Source organism: Equus caballus, chromosome 12 (genome assembly GCF_041296265.1).
Source record: "Equus caballus isolate H_3958 breed thoroughbred chromosome 12, TB-T2T, whole genome shotgun sequence".
Classification (NCBI taxonomy): domain Eukaryota; kingdom Metazoa; phylum Chordata; class Mammalia; order Perissodactyla; family Equidae; genus Equus; species Equus caballus.
Genome location: NC_091695.1, coordinates 7059059 through 7079936, shown reverse-complemented (window position 1 = coordinate 7079936; position 20878 = coordinate 7059059). Strand labels below are relative to the sequence as shown.

General features: G+C 38.5%; 1 protein-coding gene and 1 pseudogene across 9 annotated transcripts in view; one reads left to right on the top strand and one right to left on the bottom strand.

Moving 5' to 3' along the window:
* Window positions 1–20878, top strand: part of LRRC4C (leucine rich repeat containing 4C) — a 1157697-nt gene that overhangs the window by 83745 nt on the left and 1053074 nt on the right. The gene's annotated exons all lie outside the window — the stretch shown is intronic.
* Window positions 13960–20572, bottom strand: LOC138916387 (actin, cytoplasmic 2-like; annotated as a pseudogene).

Sequence of the window (20878 nt, the reverse complement as noted above, 5' to 3'; positions counted from 1 at the left end):
GGTGGTGGCAGGTAAGATAAATTAAATATGTCAAAGAAGCTGAGAAGCTTTTGAGAAACAATATATATATTTCAGTGGAAATGGATTTTGTTTTTAATTTTATTTATTTTTTAGCCAGCATGGAAATATTCTCTTTCTCAGCAAGGAAACTTCCATCAGGGTCAAGAACAAACACATACATTTTAGTAAATGAGTAGTAAAGTTGATATTCTTCCTATCTAACAGAAGCTGACAGAGGAAGGGATAGCAGCTGGCGAATTGCCCAAATAAAATTTGTTCTTATTTGTTATGATTTAAATAATGTGGAGTTATCTAAGCCGTATTACTTAAAAATTATACCAAATGAGGTTTTTAAATGTAAGTTTAAAGAACAGGGCTCTGTCTATCTTAATGCATATAATAAATCTACAGAGATACTTTTCCTTCTTAGTGACTTGTATTGAACAATGACTTACTTTGGGGAAAAAATGGAACTATTTGTTGAATAATTCAAAACATTTTTTCTATATATGTACATCTCCATTGAGAGTTGAAACCTTCATCAGCTCTCAACGAAAGTATTGCAACAGCCTCCTAATTAGTCTCGTTTTGCCTAGCCCTTCTCCCTTTGCAAGCCCGCCTTCCACAATATTTGCAAGGTAGACCCTCCAAAATGCAAATGGGATTATGTCACTCTCCTGCTTTGAATTTTTTTCTGAGCGCTCATAATTTTTAAGACCTAATCTAAGTTCCTTATACCATCATGCTTCCACTCCTTGACTCAGCTGTTGCCTTCCTTTTCGACCTCATTATCCACAATTCTCTTCTTGGATCAGCAGTGTTTCAACAATACCCAAGACTAATGTGTTTATAGATCCGACATGAATCCTGTGCTCATCCTGTTATCTTCAGTTCATTCTCCCCATCCTCTATGCCCACCCTATTTTATTTATCTCTATAAGTTAATTTTGATCTCAGTTGTTACTTCTTCTGACATTTTCCCATACCACTCACTTTCACCACCAGGTTGGGCTTAATGTTCTTCTGCTATATTTCTATAACACTGTAAAACTCTAAAACTGCTACACTATGCTAAAATTATCTTTTTCTCCTGTAAATTTGTTCTTGCCATAATGCAAATTCTGTAAGGAAAATAGCTTATTTATCATGTTATCTTCAGCACTTAGATTTTTGCTTAACGTATAATTGGTGCTCAACTAATATTTCTTCAACAAAAATGACCTAAAGTTTTGTAGGAGAGGATGTTTTACATTTAAGTGACTTCTTTGGAGAAAAAAAAATGTGTGTAAGAATAGAGAATGAGAAAGCATCCTTCTAAAAGGTAGTCAACACTCTCTGCTATTTAAAAGTGAAAACTCAGGCTATACAGGTCTGCCTACTTATGATTTCTTACTATAGATACTTAGAATGCAGAAAAAATGCCCCAGCAACAGATGATTGGCAGAAAGTGGCTTCCAAACTCCCAAAGTGCTGTGGAGCTTTACGACCCAACAACCAAATATAACAATCTCTAACAGTCCCTTCCGCCTTCCTCCCCTTTGGCCTGCACAAGGGATATTTGGATGAACTATCTCTCTCCTTAGGTAGAGAGTACTTTTCCATATGTTTTACTGGTATAGCCATTCATGATTTGTTGGCCAACCAACAATGGATAATGATTCATCTCAACATCAAGTGTTCAAAAACTCAGCTGAAAATATCATCCTCAAGGTGTTATTTAGAATCTTGGGCTCATTCAGTTTAGAGAAAGTACTATGACCTAATTCAGTTTGGTTGATAAGGACTCAGTTATCCTACTTATTGATCTCTTGTTCCTGGGTAAGGATTTGTTAGGAGGGGAGATGCTGGATGTCTGGTCATTTAACGGAATTTTCTCCAAACAGGTGTTTTATTCAATCTTATGGGAGTGAGAAAGCTGGCACAAAGGAGAGCAGAGGGAAAGGGAGGTTTTAGAAAGAGCTGAGAGGCAAACAGATTGGATTTTGATTGTTCAGGATAGAGTGACAGAAAGAATAATGGGAGAATCTCATTCTGTTTGGTTGGCAATTTATTGGCGTGTAGGATTTTCAAGTTGATTCTGGCTTCAACTCTCTGAAACAAAGGAGAAGAAACTTGCCGTAATTGGTGCTGAGATATCTGCTATGATTTAAAGCTTGGGATCTGAGTAGCCTGAGAAATTTCTACCAGAAATAGATGAAATGCCAACTAAATATGAGGTTTTGGCTCATCACATTGAAAGTAATTTCCCAAGCACTTTGTGAAATGACTTGGCACGTTTTGGCTGCACACTAAGGGAAAAGAATTGCTATTGGTCCAGAAATCTGCTTTGCGCAAGAATCAGAATGCCCTATTGGGATAATTTCCTTTCGGGGCTGATAACCTTTTGAAAGAGGGATCATGAATCATTAAGGCAAATGTGATCCTGATAGCCTGGGTAACTGGGAATCCATATGGCAGGGAGGCCTTTGGATGCTCTTTATGGCTAGTATTGCCAAGGTTCAGGGATCAAATGTAAGTCAGGTTGCTGAGAGTAGATGCTTCAGCCTGATTTCCAGACAGCTTATAGTCAGTGTTTAAAAGAAAACAGTCTAAAGAAAGGCTTTATGTGTACAGTATATACATACTGATGCAAACATATACGCACATATACAATTGTCTGCCATGGTTATTGACCTTCATTGTAAATATGTAGGATCTAAAACTCAGAATTGTTGAGCCAATTATAATGCAGAGCTAAGATTTAAGTTTATGTGTGTCTGGTTCAAAATTTATAGTCTTTCCACTCTGTATAGCTGGGGTTTCCAAATGTTGCTTGGCCGTCTATATCAGAATCATCTTGGAACCTTCTTTAAAAAATATAGCTTGTTCGACACAATTCTCTAGTTGTTCAATATTCTACTCTAGTAAGTCTTAGATGAAGGCCCCAGGATTGGTATTTTTTAAACATATCCGAGGAAATATGGTTTTCATCCAGGTTTGGAGATCCCAATATCCTATCACATGATAAATACAAGGGAGATGGTATAGGGATGGAGACGTGCAAAGTCATGAATCTATTATCACAACTCAGTCAGTTGGCTATGTGTTGAGCTAAGTAGGGACCTGTTTTCTAGTCAGCAAAAGCCTTACAGCCCAGTGCATCACTTCTATAAAGGTGCCATTCCTGTGTCTTTGGATAACTCAAGAAGCACTGTTGTGAGATAGAAAGTACACAGACTGTCATTAGAAACACTGATTCAAATTCTGACTCTGGCTCTTGCAAATCATTAAATAAAAGAACTCACACAAGTTTCTCCATCTCTATTAGCCTCATCCTTAAAATGGGCATAATTCATTGTATTGGCTTTATAGGGCCGCCATAACAAAGTCCCACAGTCTGATGGTTTAAACAATAGAAATTATTTTCTCACAATTCTGGAGGCTAGGAGTGCGAGATCAAAGTGTCAGCAGGGTTGGTTTCTCCTGAAGCCCCTCTCCTTGCCTTGTAGATGGCTGTCTTCTTCCAGTGTCTTCATATGGTCTTCCCTCTATAAGTATCTGTGTCCTGATCTCCTCTTTTTACAAAATCAATAGTCACATTGGATTAGGGCCCACCCTAATGACCTCATTTTAATATGAATACTTCTTTAAAGACCCTATCTTGAAATACAGTCACATTCTGAGTTACTGGGGTTTAGGACTTCAACATACAAATTTTGGAGTGACAGACTCTAACATCCATCCGTATTCAACTTAATTTAAGTGGTCATTTAAAAGAGATAATTAAATAGCACGTATTAACATGCCTTGTAAGCTAAAAGGAATTATACAAAAGCTAAGTTTTATTTACAAGTTTAAAATTCCCCATTTGGGCTATTTTATTAAGGTTGTTTCAAATTACTCACACTAGTTGAATACAAATATCAAACTGATGTTGTCTTTGCTTAAGGTTCATTTATATCCCCTTTAATCAAAACAGCTATCTTTCTATATATTCTTTTCTTTGTGTAGATTTAAGCTAGTTAGGAACCAAACAGCGAGGAGAGTGGACTAGCATGAATAAATAATTGTATGTGTTAGCTTAAAGTAGGATATACACAAACATACACACACACCCCTTCATGTAATTTACCAAGCAGATAAATAGCCAAACATTCCTAGCAGCTATTTTGAAAGAATAAATGCTAAATAGGCAAAAAAAGTAATAATAATAATAGCTTTACCGAGTGCTTATTTTATAGCAGACATTATTATCATAATCATTTAACATACATACATTATCTCAATGAATTCTATCCCAACCTCTATAAGTACTATTTTTGTACCCATTTTAAAATGAAAAAAAAAAGAAGCCAATCAGAGAAATTAAATATTTGCCTAGATCACATGATTAGTGAGTAGAAGAGCTTGAATTCAAATTTAGTTTTGCCTGACTCCTGATCCAAATTTTTATCTACTAAAGACATCATCCTTCACGAGATGTGCCGTCACGCAGCTATATTGGGTATTAAAGCTTGTGTCATTTTATTTGAAATTAGCTCCAGGGAGAACGCTGGCTCTCCAGCGTCTAAGGTAAGGCAATTGTGCCTTAGCTGGTTTTCTCCAGTTATACTCCAGAAATTGAATGCGCAGGACCAGAGCTTGTGAGGAGAGCCCTGCTATTCTGAACACGATTATATAAAGGGCTTACAAAATGCTGTTTCACATTTACCTGTTCTTCAGAACAAAAAAGTAATACACTAGTAGAACATAAATATGACATGCACACACACAGATACACATCATGTCATTCCAAGTTTAAACAATATAGAAAAAAATTAATTTTTGAGGGGACTAAATTAGTGACATACCTTCCTTAGATACCAGTCACGTCCAAGGTTTGAATTTAAAAATCTTAGTGAATTTTTATTTGGAGATTTTATTTTACCTGGTAATTTGCCCTCATGGGAGAAGCTAAGGTAAGGAAAATAAGCTTCCTTTTGACTCAGACATATTGTTTAGAGGATTTCTTAAAAACAGAGCCTAATTTATTGTTTTGAACAATTTGAAGGGAAAACAAGCAATAAATTATGCTCTGAGCTCTTCTCCCTCTGGTAACTGGCTTATATCATAAAGCTTTATTCCACCTGAATTTTCTTATTGCATTTGACCATCAATCATAGTCTCAAGTGTATTCCTCTCTCTTTTAAAAACACCTGTTTTTTCACTGCTCTTTTTTTAACTATGTGGTTCTAATTCGGCTTTCTGAATTAGAATTCTCTCTTTTTGGTTTTACCTTAAGATTCTTATACAAAAGTGAATAATAGCCAAATTTTCAAGTGCTTACTTTGTGGCAGACAAGGAACATAGGGTAGCTCTCTACACATGTGCTTATCTGCAGAGTAATGAACCTGTCATGCAGCCTCGTGGGATTTGAATGAGTCAAGCTTTATGAAAATGCAAACTCCATCCCTTCAACTGCCTGGTCACTTTCTAAAGGGCATTTACTGGAATGGAACTCCTATTTTCAAGGTGGATGTGCCTGCATGTGATTTATATAACTCCTTACGGCATTTTGACTGAGATCCCTTTATAAATATCTTGTTAGCATGTTTTTTCTCATTACTAAGGCTGATGCTGAAGTGATCACAACTTGTTAACTAAAACTTGTGTCAGTCAGAAGCCAGACAATCCATTTGGTAAATAGACAGCACTTGTACAGCCAAAGTAAAATAGCTCCATTGTTGTAGGAATGAGGCGTGGGAAGAAAGTCACAAACTAAACTATAACATTGAAAAAGTATTCTTCGAGAAACACCAATCAAGAAATGCCACAAAAAGATAAAATAGTCAATTAATTTTCCTCTTTTTCTTTATTTGTGATGTCTCTGAACCAATAATGTTTTGAATAGATTAAAATAAGTAAACAAGGAGGCCATTAGATTGAGGGGCTCTGAAGCCTTGGTAGGCTACATAAGCAAACTGAAACTAAGCCAGAGGCAATTCCTGTAAATGCACTTATATCTGAGAAAAAGAAATTTAAGAACAGCCAATCATGAACAGTCAATGGGGCTTCCCCAAACAAGGCAACTGCTTACATTATAACCAAGTAAATGATTTTGTTGCTTTGCTTCCACAGCTATTCTAGAAAAGCCTTTCCCCTAGCTCCTGTCAGCAGAGCTCTCTAACTACTTGGTTTTGTGTTGCTCAATTCAAATCTATGTTTGCTCAAATAAACCCTTGAAAATTTTAATGTACCTCTCAGTTTATCTTTTAATAGAGAGTATCATCATTTGGATGGGAATTTAGAAAGAAATCTCCGTAATAGTAAATTACCTATTTGGTTTAATTCACACTACTAGGCAACAGCCAGGGACTTATGGTCTTGAGTCCTAGAAAGGCAAGTTAATTCAATGGGAGTATTCAGAATAAGAAAACTTAAGGTGGAGTTGAATATTAACTATGTGGACACTCAGATGACATTTGGTACCAGATTCCTTTCAGATGTATTAAATGAGGTTGTTTGCCTATCTGAAACTGTCTGAGTGGATATTTTGCTTTCAAGAATTTGATGATCAATATTTTGAAAAGAAACCTAACTAAAGTTAAAAAAATTAACTACCTGACCCCTGTAGCCTCCATCATACCCTCTTGTTCTATAAAAAAATGTTATTACTGCACTTGAAGATACCCCAGGATTGATATTATGGACAGATGAACTGAAGAAAATGCCTACACGTGTTGCAGACACCTGAAGACTCAGATGAAAAGGAGGGCCACTTAAACCGGGCCCCTCTGAGGCAGTGAGAGGGAGAAAAACCCCAGAGAATGGAGAAATGAGAAATGGCATAGGGCCAGCTAGAAAAACAAAGAGGATCCTTTCTGTTTACTTTGTTATCATTGGGCTACCAAGCAGAGATGTCAAATCAAGGTAGATGGGACTCAGAGAGGTCCAAGGAGAGCTTCCACTTCCCTGCCAGTGATGGGATGAATAATGACTCCCAAAGGTTTCCATGTCCTAACCCTTGGAACCTCTAAATGTTCACTTATATGGCAAAAGAGATTTTACAGATGTGATCTTGAGATGGGGAGATTGGACGGCAGAAGAAAAGGCCATGAGATTAAAGCAGAAGGAAGCAGAGTCAGAGAGAGAAAAGATGCCACACTGCTGGCAATGAAGAGGGAGGAAGGGGCCTCCAGCCAAGGAATTGTAGGAATGCAGCTCTAGAAGCTGGCAAAAGGAAGGAAATGGATTCTCCCCTGGAGCCTTCCATGGGAGGCTGCCCACACCTTGACTTTAGATCAGTGAAACTGATTTCAGACTTCCAACCTCCAGGACTGCAAGAGAATAAATTTGTGTTACTTTAAGTTGCTACGTTTGTGGTAATTTGTTATAGAGGTGACAGAAACGTGATACACCACCCATAAAGAAGATTAAATAGGAAGCCCCCCAACTCAGCGACTCTGAGTGATCCTGACCATAGGTGGCCAGGGACTTATGTCAGGTACCTTCAGAGAGAGAGATTTTCAGCGACTTTTTGGCACTCGGGTTCTGCATCAAATCAATTTGTGTTGAAGCTATTTATATGCTTGGTATTCAGTCTGGTGCCTTTTTCTTTCTTTTCTTTTGCTTTTTTTTTTTTTAACCTCCATAAGTCAAGAAAATGGTTCTTTAGCTGTATATGAAGCACAAAGTTTGCGAAAATGCTGCCGTTCCTTAGAAAAGAGATGTGATTTGTGAGCAAGCAAATTTAAACTGTATGAGAAACCGGTAATGAAAGATTTGTGAGATGTTGAGCTTGCAAGAAATGAACTGCCTCTGGGATCTTCCCCATTGCAACTGGCATTCTGATATGAGTGAAGGATCCTCTTGTCCATATATTGCTCATTTTAAATAAAAGTTGAGCATTATTTTAGATTGAACTGCATTTCCTAGCTTTTCGTAGAAACTCATAATGTGAGAAGTATAAAGAAAAGTTTACATATGTATATATGTGTACATACCATGAATACTGTCAATTATTATTTGTCTGAGTGAATTTTCAAGGAAGGATATTTTCCATAAGATTTTTTTGTTATTATAATTATAGCATCTTCCCCTTAGGAAGTCCGATTGGGTGTGGACCAGAACACAGGAATAATGTAATAATCAGTTGGCATTAAAATAAAATTATGCAGATAGAACTGTATTCAAGAATCATTAGAGCTACACCATTTTTCCTAATGATACTAAAAATGTATTTAGTCGGTAAATTACAGACTCAAGAATTCAAAGTAGAATTAAGAGACAGAATTTAAATATTAACCATATATTGTAGCTATACATTGTAATTCATGTGCAGATTTTTTTTTTTTTTTTTTTGAGGAAGACTAGCCCTGAGCCAAAATCTGCTGCCAATCCTCCTCTTTTTGCTGAGGAAGACTGGCCCTGAGCTAACATCCGTGCCCATCTTCCTGTACTTTATATGTGGGACGCCTGCCACAGCATGGCTTGACAAGCAGTGTGTAGGTCTGCACCCAGGATCCAAATTGGTGAAACCCAGGCCACCAGAGTGGAACGTCCGAACTTAACTGCTGTGCCACTGGGCCGGCCCCAGTTCATGTAGTTTTTACCTATGCAATCACAAATAGGACTTGAAAGAAATCTTTCTTTTTAGTAGTCCACACATAAATGTCATATATTGTTTATAATTCTTAAAGGAAGGGCCTGTTCATTGTGCTCCATTCACATTTAGTCATGATCTTGCATTCCACCTTGGTCATTAACTATTACCACTATCACCACTACTGGCTAACATGTACTAAAGAATTAAGGACTTTATGCACCTCTTAAACATGATATAGGTTAGTTTGCCACTAACTGAAGTGGAGAAAGTTAAGCTTAGAGAGGTTTACATAACTTGCGCTGATTCATTACTCCTGGGATGGGTGACAATTCACTCAATACTGTCATGTGCTTCTTTTCTTTGATTCTCCTAAAGCTAACGTTTTTAAAATGTGGAGGTAAATGAATACTGTTGTCAAATGCTTTTTGGAAATTCTAGGTTAAACATGGTAAAACACATTACCTCAATTCAGGACCTCTCAGAGAGATTAATCCGCTAACTGGCATTCATCTATCCATGGAATCACTCTGGCAGAGCTTCTTTTCAGGCTAGTGATTTGCAAAATATACTTGGGGGAAGTGTTGACCTGATGAATTCTGTTTTGCATTATCTAATCATCAAGGACATTATTCTAATAGCATAACTCTCTGAAAAGAATATATGGAAAATTGGCATGCTTTGGGATTTGCTTGGCTAAACTGTTGAGACCCCAACAGTAGGAGATTGGCTATCATGAATGCAATATTAAGAGAAGACTAGGATAGTTTTCAACAATGATATCCCATTACATAGTTTAGAAATGTGAACTGTCTTAATTCAAAGCATCTAATATTCTCCATCCTGGCCCCATCTCTAGAGATCCAGGTTGGAGGATGGAGGAGTAAAGTCATGCCAGAAACAATACTAGAAATCTATGACCCAAAATTTAGAAGAAGATTTTATATAAGCCTAAGATTTAAGAGCAGTTAGCCAAAACCACCTAACAATGGTGTAGCTTGTGTACTACACAATGGCACTTTTCTAAAATGGCAAATTCGGCCCCCAACCCAAGAGTCCTAGCCCTAGACTACGGTCAGTCTGGACTCTGGAGGAAGGCATGACTTTTTGTGATTTATCTGCCCTCACAGAGACTCCTTATTATAATTTTCACAAAGTCACAGTATGAGCCATCAGCAGATATAGAATCAAGAGTTTGGAACCAAGAGGGTGAACAGTGTGAGATCACACATGGTGGCTAGAACATCATTCATAGCATTCAACATGCTTTTATGTCCTTTTTGATACATGCTATAGAAATGGGTGAGCTTAGCTTTAATTATTCGAAGAAGACTGGTGTGCAATAGCATTCAGCACCAATTAAGTACACCGCATAGTGTTGGGAGCTATGAATTTTCTGGATACACTTTCAGACACAAAGTTCTCTTTTGCAAAGTAACAGGGTGAATGGTATACATTTATAACAACTCTGAAAGTTTATTTGCATCATCTTGCTATATAGAAGCCAGCTTGGTTTTGATATTATTTCTAGCTGCTTAAATACTTGAATGTAGATAACATAGGTCTTCCAATTTAATTTATATTAATTAGCATACCATTTCAAATCCTGCATACAGTAGTGCTTTTGTAAAAATTTATTTGTTAGTTTAAGAGATTTGCAAATATATTCTGACATGTTCCTTTTTTTAAATGTCTTACCTATAGCTTGAACCACCTGAAATTGCCAATATTTAGCTATATTTTAAAAATGACAATTTCACATGGCTCAATCTAATGGAAAGCATTTGGAAGGACCATATGTGATACTTCTGTCTTCAGTTACCACAGGCCACCTGAAAAAAAGCCAACAACCACATTATTTTGGAAGGATGAAAGTATGTCATTAGTGTAAATGAACCATGCAATATCTCACTATCTCTGAGAATGTCCTCTTGATATATACACAACTTTGGAAGAATTAACAATAACAACAGTGTCTTGATTCCCTGTTAACATAGATCATCATCGCTTTTAGGGTAATATATATTTAAATTGTGCAGATGGAAAATTCTGAAGAGTGTATCTTTCAAAGTGACACAACTATCTTTATACTCAAATTTTTCAGCTTTGTTTCACAGAGTACATGTTCGGGGATATAATTTAGACCCACATTTCTGCTCCTAATGGCTCTGTGAAGGATAAGGTACATTTATTTTCTGCCTCCTTCTTCTTGTTCTCAAATTAATAGTCAGAAAGACAGATAATTATAAGGTGAAGATAAACAACCTAATCTTTGTCGTTGAATCCCTCCCTTCTCTTTCTCTTTCTCCTTCTTTCCCTTTCTGTCTGTCTCCCTTTCATTTTTCATTTCTTGGATGAGTTCAGTGAACACAGAACAAATTATAATGCTATGTCACTTGCTGCATCTGCCATCATATTTTGCACAGGAGTTTCTCTTAAGTGGGCACCTTTTCCCTGCCCCATAATGAAGGAATATTGGAGCTTAGAGGTAAAAGTCTTTAAGTTTCATGTGCCCTCTCTGCATTCATGTCTAGCCTGAGAAGAGTAAAACGAATGGGAGTCAACAGGGAAAAGAAGGTCAAGCTTGCAGAACTCTAAGGACTCGGAAGAGAGAAATTTACTATTGTTCTTTTGAGAGTAACACTCTGTCTTTTTCTTTGCTATTCAGTTCATGTCATCTTAATCTTCAGAGTTCTGAGCTTTTCCAAGATAGTGAGTTGGCAGAGCAGAAGCAAATTAAATCTCTGGTAGATGGTGTAGTTCTGATTTTCTGAATGCAGGACATCCCACCTACCTCTAAATTCCAGGAAGAAAAAGCCGCTTCCTATTTCAGTGTCTGAGAGCTCCGATCACATTAAATTGAATTTTGGCTATCTTTTGTGGAATGGAGTTATTTTAAAAGTGCATTTTGATGGGAGAATAAAGGCATTCACCTGGAAGTGGTAAGGGGAAATGGTGTACCTTCTCCAATCCCTGATGGGCTTCCTATATCACTTATGAGAAATCTCTCAATAACTTAGGTAGGAAGCAGTAAGGAGCAACTTTCAGGCCTGGACTTCAAGAGAGATGTCAGTTATAGTCTTGATTCTGCCATTGCCATTAAGGAAGATACTCCAGAGAGTCACATGGAATGATGAAGGTATATACATTGACAGACAATGCTCAGCAGGATGACAGATCCATGGCCAAATCATCCTAGAATCCAGTAAGCTACTCTTATGTCCTTGGTCAAAGCTCTTCTTTTCTCTTGGCTTCATTTTTCTCATATATTTTCAAACCACTGGTTCCAATCGTTTACAAATCAGTGCAATAGAAACTTTTTAAAATTGCACATAAAGTCTTATATGAAGCTTCTAATATGAAAAAAATTAAAAAGCTGATGAGCCCTCTCTGGAATGAGTATAGGAGATGTGAACTCTTACTGCTCCCCACCCTTACTCCCTATTCTAAGACACTAGCTACCTCAGGCTACTTCATGCGGCACATATTAAAGACCACTCATATCAAAATCTTCATGTGGCCCCTTGCATTTTCTCAATCCCGTTAGCTCATTTGTAAGATCAGGGAATCTCCAATTCCCGTACTTAGTACCGTTGCAATAGTTCATTGAGATGGATTGATTTTGTCCATGAAGATATGACATCTATAAAGTAGTCTGAGTACTTGGAAATTTTGTATTTTACAAAAAAATCAGACCCTGGAAATGTGACATTTGTAGCCTTCCGTATTTTTGAAGTACATGCTCAAGTGGTCATTGTATGGTAGGGGCTCAGGAAAGCCAGAGACACTGTGTGTGTGCACTGATTATGGCATCCAGCCACTCCTCTATTATAGCTTTTAAAAGCTGGAGCTTTAAAACTCTCCTTAAATGCCCATATTGATTAAACAGGTGGGCATTGTTCAGTAAGTAAACTGGAAGTGGGGTATTAAGGTAGGGAGAAGGGAATTTAAATAATATATTAATTATGAACAACTGAATATCAATGATCCTTTACTGTCTCTCAAGTCTTCCGGTCAGTTCCTCTGCAATGCCATATGTATGACCATAATGTGTGGAAGATAAGTTGTAAACAAGCCTTCTTTGTTGATACGTATGGCATCCTTTCCATTAATTATGGACACACATACTTTTCAAGTTAATTAATATCAAACTTTTGTTAGTCTTCCTTTGGAATGACAATTTTATAATCCTGAAGGTGAAAACAGAATCATCTGCATTTTGGATATTTGCCCACATGATGAATTAGTGGTTGGCACTATATATAAACTCAGTATTTTAAATTTGGAAGCAGATGATTAAGAATATAACAGGAACTTTTTTTGAAGATTATCCCATACTGCCTCTTCTCAAATTCTCTAGTCAGGTTGCCCAGTTTGTACTTCAATTGTCAATCTGTATAACATGAGAAGGAGTGCCATATTCAGCAAAGGTTAGAATATTATGTTAATGTTAAAAAGGATGCTTTACTTTAGAACTTTCTAGACCCTCTTAAAATTTAAAGTAAATTGTGAAATTCTAAGAGGGCCATATGTTTGCAGTATTTTGCAAACTTTTCTGACTACAGAGTACTGTTTTTCTTCTAGGATATCTTAGGCAATTAGTATTCTGAAAAACATACTTGTAATGTATTGGTCTAATCATTTTCAAGGAAGATTCATTTTAGAACATCACCATTTCTTGATTTATCCAAATCTAATTTCACTGAAGTAGAAGCAGAAAGTGCAATCAGGGACAGATCTGTTTTGTTATTTTTCTGCTGGAGGAGAGAAAGGTGGGAGAATTCGTTCCAGCAGGAAGTCACAGTGAGAAAATTCTTTCCGTGTTCATTTAATCATTGTTTCTTTGGAGGGGATCCTCCGTGTGCAGATTTTCCGACTGCAATCACAGAAGGACTAGAACGGATTGAATTTTTTTTTTTTCTTTAAGGTGTGCACTTTATTGAACTGGTCTCAAGTCAGTGTACAGGTAAGCCCTGGCTGCCTGCGCACTTCAGCTCTCCCAGGGAGATCAAAAGCCTTCATACATTTCAAGTTGGGGGATAAAAAGGGGGGCCGTAATGGCTGACCATTCAAAATAAAACAAAAGAAAAAGAACAAGTATTAAGGCAAAGAGTAAAAAAAATTTGGATTACATAATTTACACAAAAGCAATGCTGTCACGCTGCCCTGTGTGGACTCGGGAGAGGACTGGCCCTTCTCCTTCGGGAGACGAGGGGCGGCTTTTGGGAAGGCAAGGGACTTCCTGTAACAATGCATCTCACGATATTTGGCATGACTATTAAAAAAAGAACAATGTACAATCAAAGTCCTTGGCCACATTGTAGAACTTTGGGGATGCTCGCTCCAACCGACTGCTGTCACCTTCACCGTTCCAGTTTTTAAATCCTGAGTCAAGCGCCAAAATAAAAAATAAAAAAAAACAAACAAATAAAGCCATGCCAATCTCATCTTGTTTTCTGCGCAAGTTAGGTTTTGTCAAGAAAGGGTGGATCGCACTAACAGTCCGCCTAGAAGCATTTGCGGTGGACTATGGAGGGGCCGGACTCGTTGTACTCCTGCTTGGTGATCCACATCTGCTGGAAGGTGGACGATGAGGCCAGAATGGAGCCGCCAATCCATACGGAGTACTTGCGCTCGGGGGGCGCGATGATCTTGATCTTCATCGTGCTGGGAGCCAGGGCTGTGATCTCCTTCTGCATCCTGTCGGCGATGCCTGGGTACAGGGTGGTCCCACCTGACAGCACTGTGTTGGCATACAGGTCCTTATGGATGTCGACGTCACACTTCATGATAGAGTTGAAGGCAGTTTCGTGGATGCCACTGGATTCCATTCCCAGGAAGGAGAGTGGAAGAGGGCCTCGGGGGCCCGGAACCGCTTGTTGCCGATGGTGATGACCTGGCCGTGGGGCAGCTCGTAGCTCTTCTCCAGGGAAGAGCTGGAGGCCACGGTGGCCATCTCCTGCTCGAAGTCCAGGGCGACATAGCAGAGCCTCTCCTTAATGTCACGCACGATTTCCCGCTCGGCCGTGGTGGTGAAGCTGTAGCCACGCTCCGTGAGGATCTTCATGAGGTAGTCCGTCAGGTCCCGGCCAGCCAGGTCCAGACGCAGGATGGTGTGGGGGAGGGCGTACCCCTCGTAGATGGGCACAGTGTGGGTGACCCCGTCACCGGAGTCCATCACGATGCCAGTGGTGCAGCCAGAGGCGTACAGGGACAGCACGGCCTGGATGGCCACATACATGGCCAGGGTGTTGAAGGTCTCGAACATGATCTGGGTCATCTTCTCGCGGTTGGCCTTGGGGTTCAGGGGGGCCTCAGTCAGCAGCACGGGGTGCTCCTCGGGGGCCACGCACAGCTCGTTGTAGAAGGTGTGGTGCCAGATCTTCTCCATGCCGTCCCAGTTGGTGACGATGCCGTGCTCGATGGGGTACTTGGGGGTCAGGAGGCCCCTCTTGCTCTGGGCCTCGTCGCCCACGTACGAGTCCTTCTGGCCCATGCCCACCATCACGCCCTGGTGCCGGGGGTGCCCCACAATGGAGCGGAAGACGGTGCAGGGGGCGTCGTCGCCGGCGAAGCCAGCCTTGCACATGCCGGAGCCGTTTGTCGACCACGAGCGCGGTGATGTCGTCATCTATGGCTAGCTGGGGGCGGTGTAGACCGGCGGGGGCAGCGCAGCGGCAAGGGCGAGGGGCTTCTGCTCGCTGGACGGACGCGGTGTTGGCAGTCTGGAACGGATTGAATTTTTCATTGGAAGGGTGAGCAGCCTGTGTTTTAAGGAACACCGACTTCTACATCACGTTAAATATTAACGGCCAACTGCAATTCCTCTCTTTAATGTGCTTTGTTTTGGTGCTCAGCCAAGCCAGGAAGATGAAAACCCCCTTGGGGCCTGATATAGAAGATAATTTGCTCTGCAATTTTGTTGGTAAACATGGTAATAAATTAGAGGGTGTAATGAATATGCATGACAGCGCCCAGAATCCTCCTTCCATCCTCATGCTCCTCAGAACACTTAGGTTGTCACCCATGCAAATTCTGTAAGAAAATATGTATGGACTACGACCATCAGAGTGACTTTAAGCTCACTCACATTTCTTCATGAAATGTTTTCATTTAAATGTTTATTTTAAGTGGTTCATTTTGCAAATGCCTTTTGGAAATACCTAGCTATTCTAGCATCTATCAGGCAGCTCTTTCTATTTTTTAATCTGGAGTATGAAATCCTCTGTGACTCTGCTTCTCTTGTTTCTAGTGCGGAGACTCTGAATGAGGTCAGAGAAATTAGCAAGGGTCAGATCATGTAGGAACTCCTAAGCCATGATAAAGAATTTAGAATTAAAAATGATGGCCATGGCAAGGCCATTGGTTGTTTGAAGAAGGGAAGTGGTCGCATCTGATTTGGTTCTTAAAGCATCGTTCTATTTTCTGTATGGAAAATGGGCTGTGAGGAAGAAGAAGAGGAAACCAGGAGACAGATGAGACGCAATTGCAGTAACCCTGCCTAGTAATGATGGTAGTTTAGATTGGACCCCACCAAACCATGGTCACCATAAGGCCATAATGGCAAGATTTCCATTTCATTAACTTGTGCATATCCAGCAACTAGAATGTCAGAGAGACTAGAACAGAGTAAATTGATTTGTAATTTCTTTAAAAAAGATACAGTGAAAGATGCATATAGACAAAGATGATTATCCCCAACCCCTGCCACCTGTCTTCCTTCATTTTCACCTTCCTGCGCCTGAGATTAGTTTGTGCCGTATACCTTTTTAAGCCTAAGGTTATAGAAATTAATAATACAGCCAACTTCCTTCTTGGATTCCCAAACTTTAGTGATAAAAAGGAATAGATGAAACCCAGTACAATTCTCAGTTCAGCCCTCTTTCCATGAAAACCTGGGCTTCTTTCACTAGAATCTGCACCATAACTACGCTCAATGGTCTCTGTTTTGTTGGATAAATTCTATTTCTGGGTCAAGAGGAAGACACAAACCATCTGAAGATAATAGTCAGTAATGATTCTTAGTTTAACTTTCTGCCCAATTTTCAATCCAACAGTTATCAGAAGTTACAGTTAATTGTAAATTATCCTCCCCTGACACACCACTTGTTCTTGATTTTCGAATTTATATTGTAATTTCTTATTGAACATATTCAAATAATGACTTATTCATTTTGGGTTAAATAGCCAGCATTTTTTGAGCAGTTTTTATTTACTGTTGTTCAAGGTGGAAACACAGAAATTTAAGATATACATCTGGCTTTTAATCTGAGGAGATAAAAATAAAATCCTGAAAACATTATGCTCTTCTTTCTACTACAGACTCCCTTGAGTATAGTTGATGGTCAGTATGCTTGTTTTATGTGTTTGTTTTGGTCAAAAAATGTCACTGTGCACTGTAGAAGTTGAGAAGAAAGGAAACTCGCCAATGAGAGGAGGGGTCGAGATAGAAAGACTTCACAGAAAAGCTGAGGGTGAATTGATCCTGGAAGAATCGCTGGGCTCCAGAAAGGCTGAAATTATGTGGACATGCTCTCTAGGCAAAGTAGAAACTTGTTAGCTAAGGCTGGATGGGGGAATGAATAATTAGACTGTCAAAGCTGGAACCACAGGCATTTGTCGCACATCAGAGGAAGATGTTTTGTTTGCTTATTTAATAGAAGGTGCTAAAAATTCAGAAGTCACTTATGTGCTCTCACTAGTGGAAAGGTCTATACTTTGTTTATATAAGATTCAAATAACATGAGATTCAATATGATAATAGGGTATATTATACACCCAACAAAGACTCTGTGATAATAAGAACCCGGGGTTCTCGCCCGTTTAAGATTATTAACCAAGTAACTTGAATAGGAGATGTGTTTTACATCTAATTTTAAAAGAAAATAAGATAATAATTCAATAAGATTAAAAGTGAACATGGCTCTCTAATTGGAGGGAGGTACAAGAACCTCAAAATTTATTACTTTATTGGTTTTGGATAAAATTCACTCCTGTTTCCCTTAGGGACAGTATTATAAATTGTGACTTCTTCCTGGAATGTCAGTTCATACCATAAAAACACCAAAATCCATCACAAATAGTAAAATAGTACAACTAGTAAAATAAATATGCAGATGTATTAACATTTATTATACAGGTGAAAATAGAACAGCGTTCAAGCTTCACTGTAAATATTCCCTTTGAAAGGGTTTGTTTTCTTTTCTGGGATGGACTGGCAAAGCTTTTTAAACATAAGACTAAACATGTTTGTTGCAGACTAGTAAAAATAAAATCAAAATCTATAGTAAAATCATAATAAAAATTAAATTAAATTTTCCACTTCCTGGGTGAAGCAGTTGACAAGAACTATATTACTAAATACTCTCAACAATTCTATAAAGTAAATGTTACTATTATACCTATTTTACAGATGAGGACACTTACTCAAGGTTGTACAACTAACCGATATTGAATCTAAGGATTGAAATTTCATTTTATTATTGAAAAGCCCGTATTCTCAAGAGTTCAGAAATAGACTCGTATAAATAAAACACTTCGATTTTAAGAACAGCAACAGGGCAATGCAATTGGAAAAGAAAATCTTTTCAATGAAGTGTGCTGGACTAACTGAATATTTATAAGGGGAAAAATAATCAACCTCAATCCTACATCACTTTATATACAGATATTAATTTTAGATGGATCGTAGAGTTAAACATAAAAGTTAAAACCATAAAGTTTCTAGAAGACAACACAGGAGATAATCTTTATAACCTTCAGAAAGGCAAAACCTTTGTAATCAGGACATAAAAAGCACACTCATAAGAGGAAGAATGATAAATTTGACCTTATCAAAATTAAAATTTTCTGCTTATCAAAAGGCAGCATTAAGAAAATGAATAGGCAAATCATAATTTGGAAGAAAATATTTTCAGTATATGTTTCTATAAAAGATTATATCTGGAACATACTTTTAAAAACTCATACACATCAACAATGAAAAATACAACCTAATTTTAAAAATAAACAGTCAAACAACTTGAATAAACATTTTGTGAAAGAAGATATACAAATAAGCTCATGAAAATGTGCTCTGCATCATTAGTCATTAGAGAAATACTAATTAAAAACACAGTGAATTATCATTCCACACTCACTAGAAGAGGTAACATAAAAAACTCTGACAATATTAAATCCTAGCAAGAATATGGAAAGCTTGGAACACTTACAAAGTTCAAGGGGAAATGAAAAATATACACCAACTTTGGTAACCCCTTAGCAGTCTCTTATAATGATAACCTGTCCCACCAGGTCTCAAAGTGTGATCTGAGGACCCTGAGTGCATATTGTATGATTTTATGATGTGGAGTCCAGTATCGGGCAAAACTAATCTATGATGATGACATCATAGAGTAGTTACCTCTGTCTTTTGGGGAGACTTGATTTCAAAGAAGTTAGAGTGAATTTCCTGGCATTTATCTAAGATAAAATGAAAACAAATACTGGAATAGGTCCGTATTATGGGCTTTTCTCGATTCTGTATGTGGTGCTGATGCGGGGTCGGTGAGCCGAGGAGTCGAAAGAAAGATTTCTTAGACTCTTAAGATCTGGCAGTAGTGCTCTTTTATTTAGAGAATAGTATAGAATAGCATGGGGACAGGGCCCATGGGCAGGCAGAGCTGGTGCGTGGGGACAGGACCCACGGGAAGTCAGAGCTCCTGCTGCTGCCCCGAGCTGAGGGTTAGGGCTAAATTTAAGGCATGGGTATGTGAGTCATCTCTTTACAAGACAAAGGAAAAAAAGTTAAAATGGTACCAGTGCTGGTAGGGTCCAGCCATTGGGCGGTCCCACAACTTTTAGATAAGAATCAAACCGGATTGAGTAAACGGCAGAAGTCACCGCTCAAATATTATCTTCAACTAAAGACAAAGGAGGATTTTGGGGTGGGGGGTCAGTTACATGAGGTTGCCAGACAGTAAACAACTTAAGTTCTTGCCTTCCCCATTAAGAGTTTCCAGAGATAAGGCCATCCCCCCTTCCTCCTGGCGCAGAGAGGGAGGCATGGAGATTTCCTTCACAAATGCAACTGTCTGTGATCAAAGGGCAAGCAAATTCCACTCCTCAGAGCCTGCTTCTTATTGTAGTTTTAAAAGTAACCAGCCTAAAAATCCTCATCAGTGCCTCTTCATAAGGCAAATAACCGAGAACCTCTGCTATTTTTAATATGGAATACTTTTAAGGAAAGTACTTAATAACTGAAAATGCCACTAATTTAGGCGAGTAGGAATGAAAGGAGGCATGATCCTTGACCTCATGGAGTTCACATTTTTCTGGGAAACAAAACAGTAATCTTTAATTAAATACAAATATGGGAAAGGTTATGAAAGAAACATCCAGGTTCTGAGAGAGTGCAGAGAATGGACATCAGGAAAGATGTCCTTTCATCCTTCTTAACTCAGATGAGTTTCTGATGACCAGATAGGATCCCTGGTGAGCTTGATAGCCCGCCTCTCATTTTTTTTTTTTTTAGCTACTGTTCACATTCAAAAGCATTTATTGCATATTTTATATTCTTTTCCAAAGAGCTAGGTCATTCAGAGTTCAGCAAAGAGCTGTCAGTCTTTTTCTCTGGTATTTTTGCGAAATCTTTCGCAACACCTTCACTTTACATATAACTGTCACACCAAGCCTCCTTTCAATCTTTGTTGCAAGACAGCCTCGGCACCTTCACAAAGTTACTTCTTTTAGGTTTTTTACAAATTTTTTTCTCTCTCTACCTTGCCACTTATTTCTTCTCCCTGAAAGCATTCCTTATAAGACATCCTCACAATCACAGCTTCAGATGTACTGACTTGCTTTTATTTCTTCTGGAATCATTAGCTAATAATGAGCAAGTGCACCAAATTTAGAGTTGCAAAAATCTCAGAATGCTTGGAAAAAGGCTCTGAAGATGTTTAGATAAAGGCTCTGAAGGTGAAAATGCTGTTGCCCAGTGCTTCTTTATCTAAGTTGTGTCTTTTAAAAATCCGTTAATTCAATTAAGAGGTTTAAACATAGTCCCCTCACCAAGATTAGTGCAGAGTTGAGACTAGAACCCAAAACCAACTTTCTATTGAGGTCTTCTTACCCGTGACTAAGGTTGTGGAGGTTTACAGTAGGTCTTACACTTCATATATTCTCTTGTGAATCATTTTCCTAATTTGTGCAAAAATGCCCTAAAAAGAACAACTGAATATATAGTATTTAGCTTCTAAATTCCTCTAATCTGATGACTCAATCAAGACTAGGGCTATTTCTTTATGTAGAATGTTGGCAAAGGCAAAAATTTACAAAAAT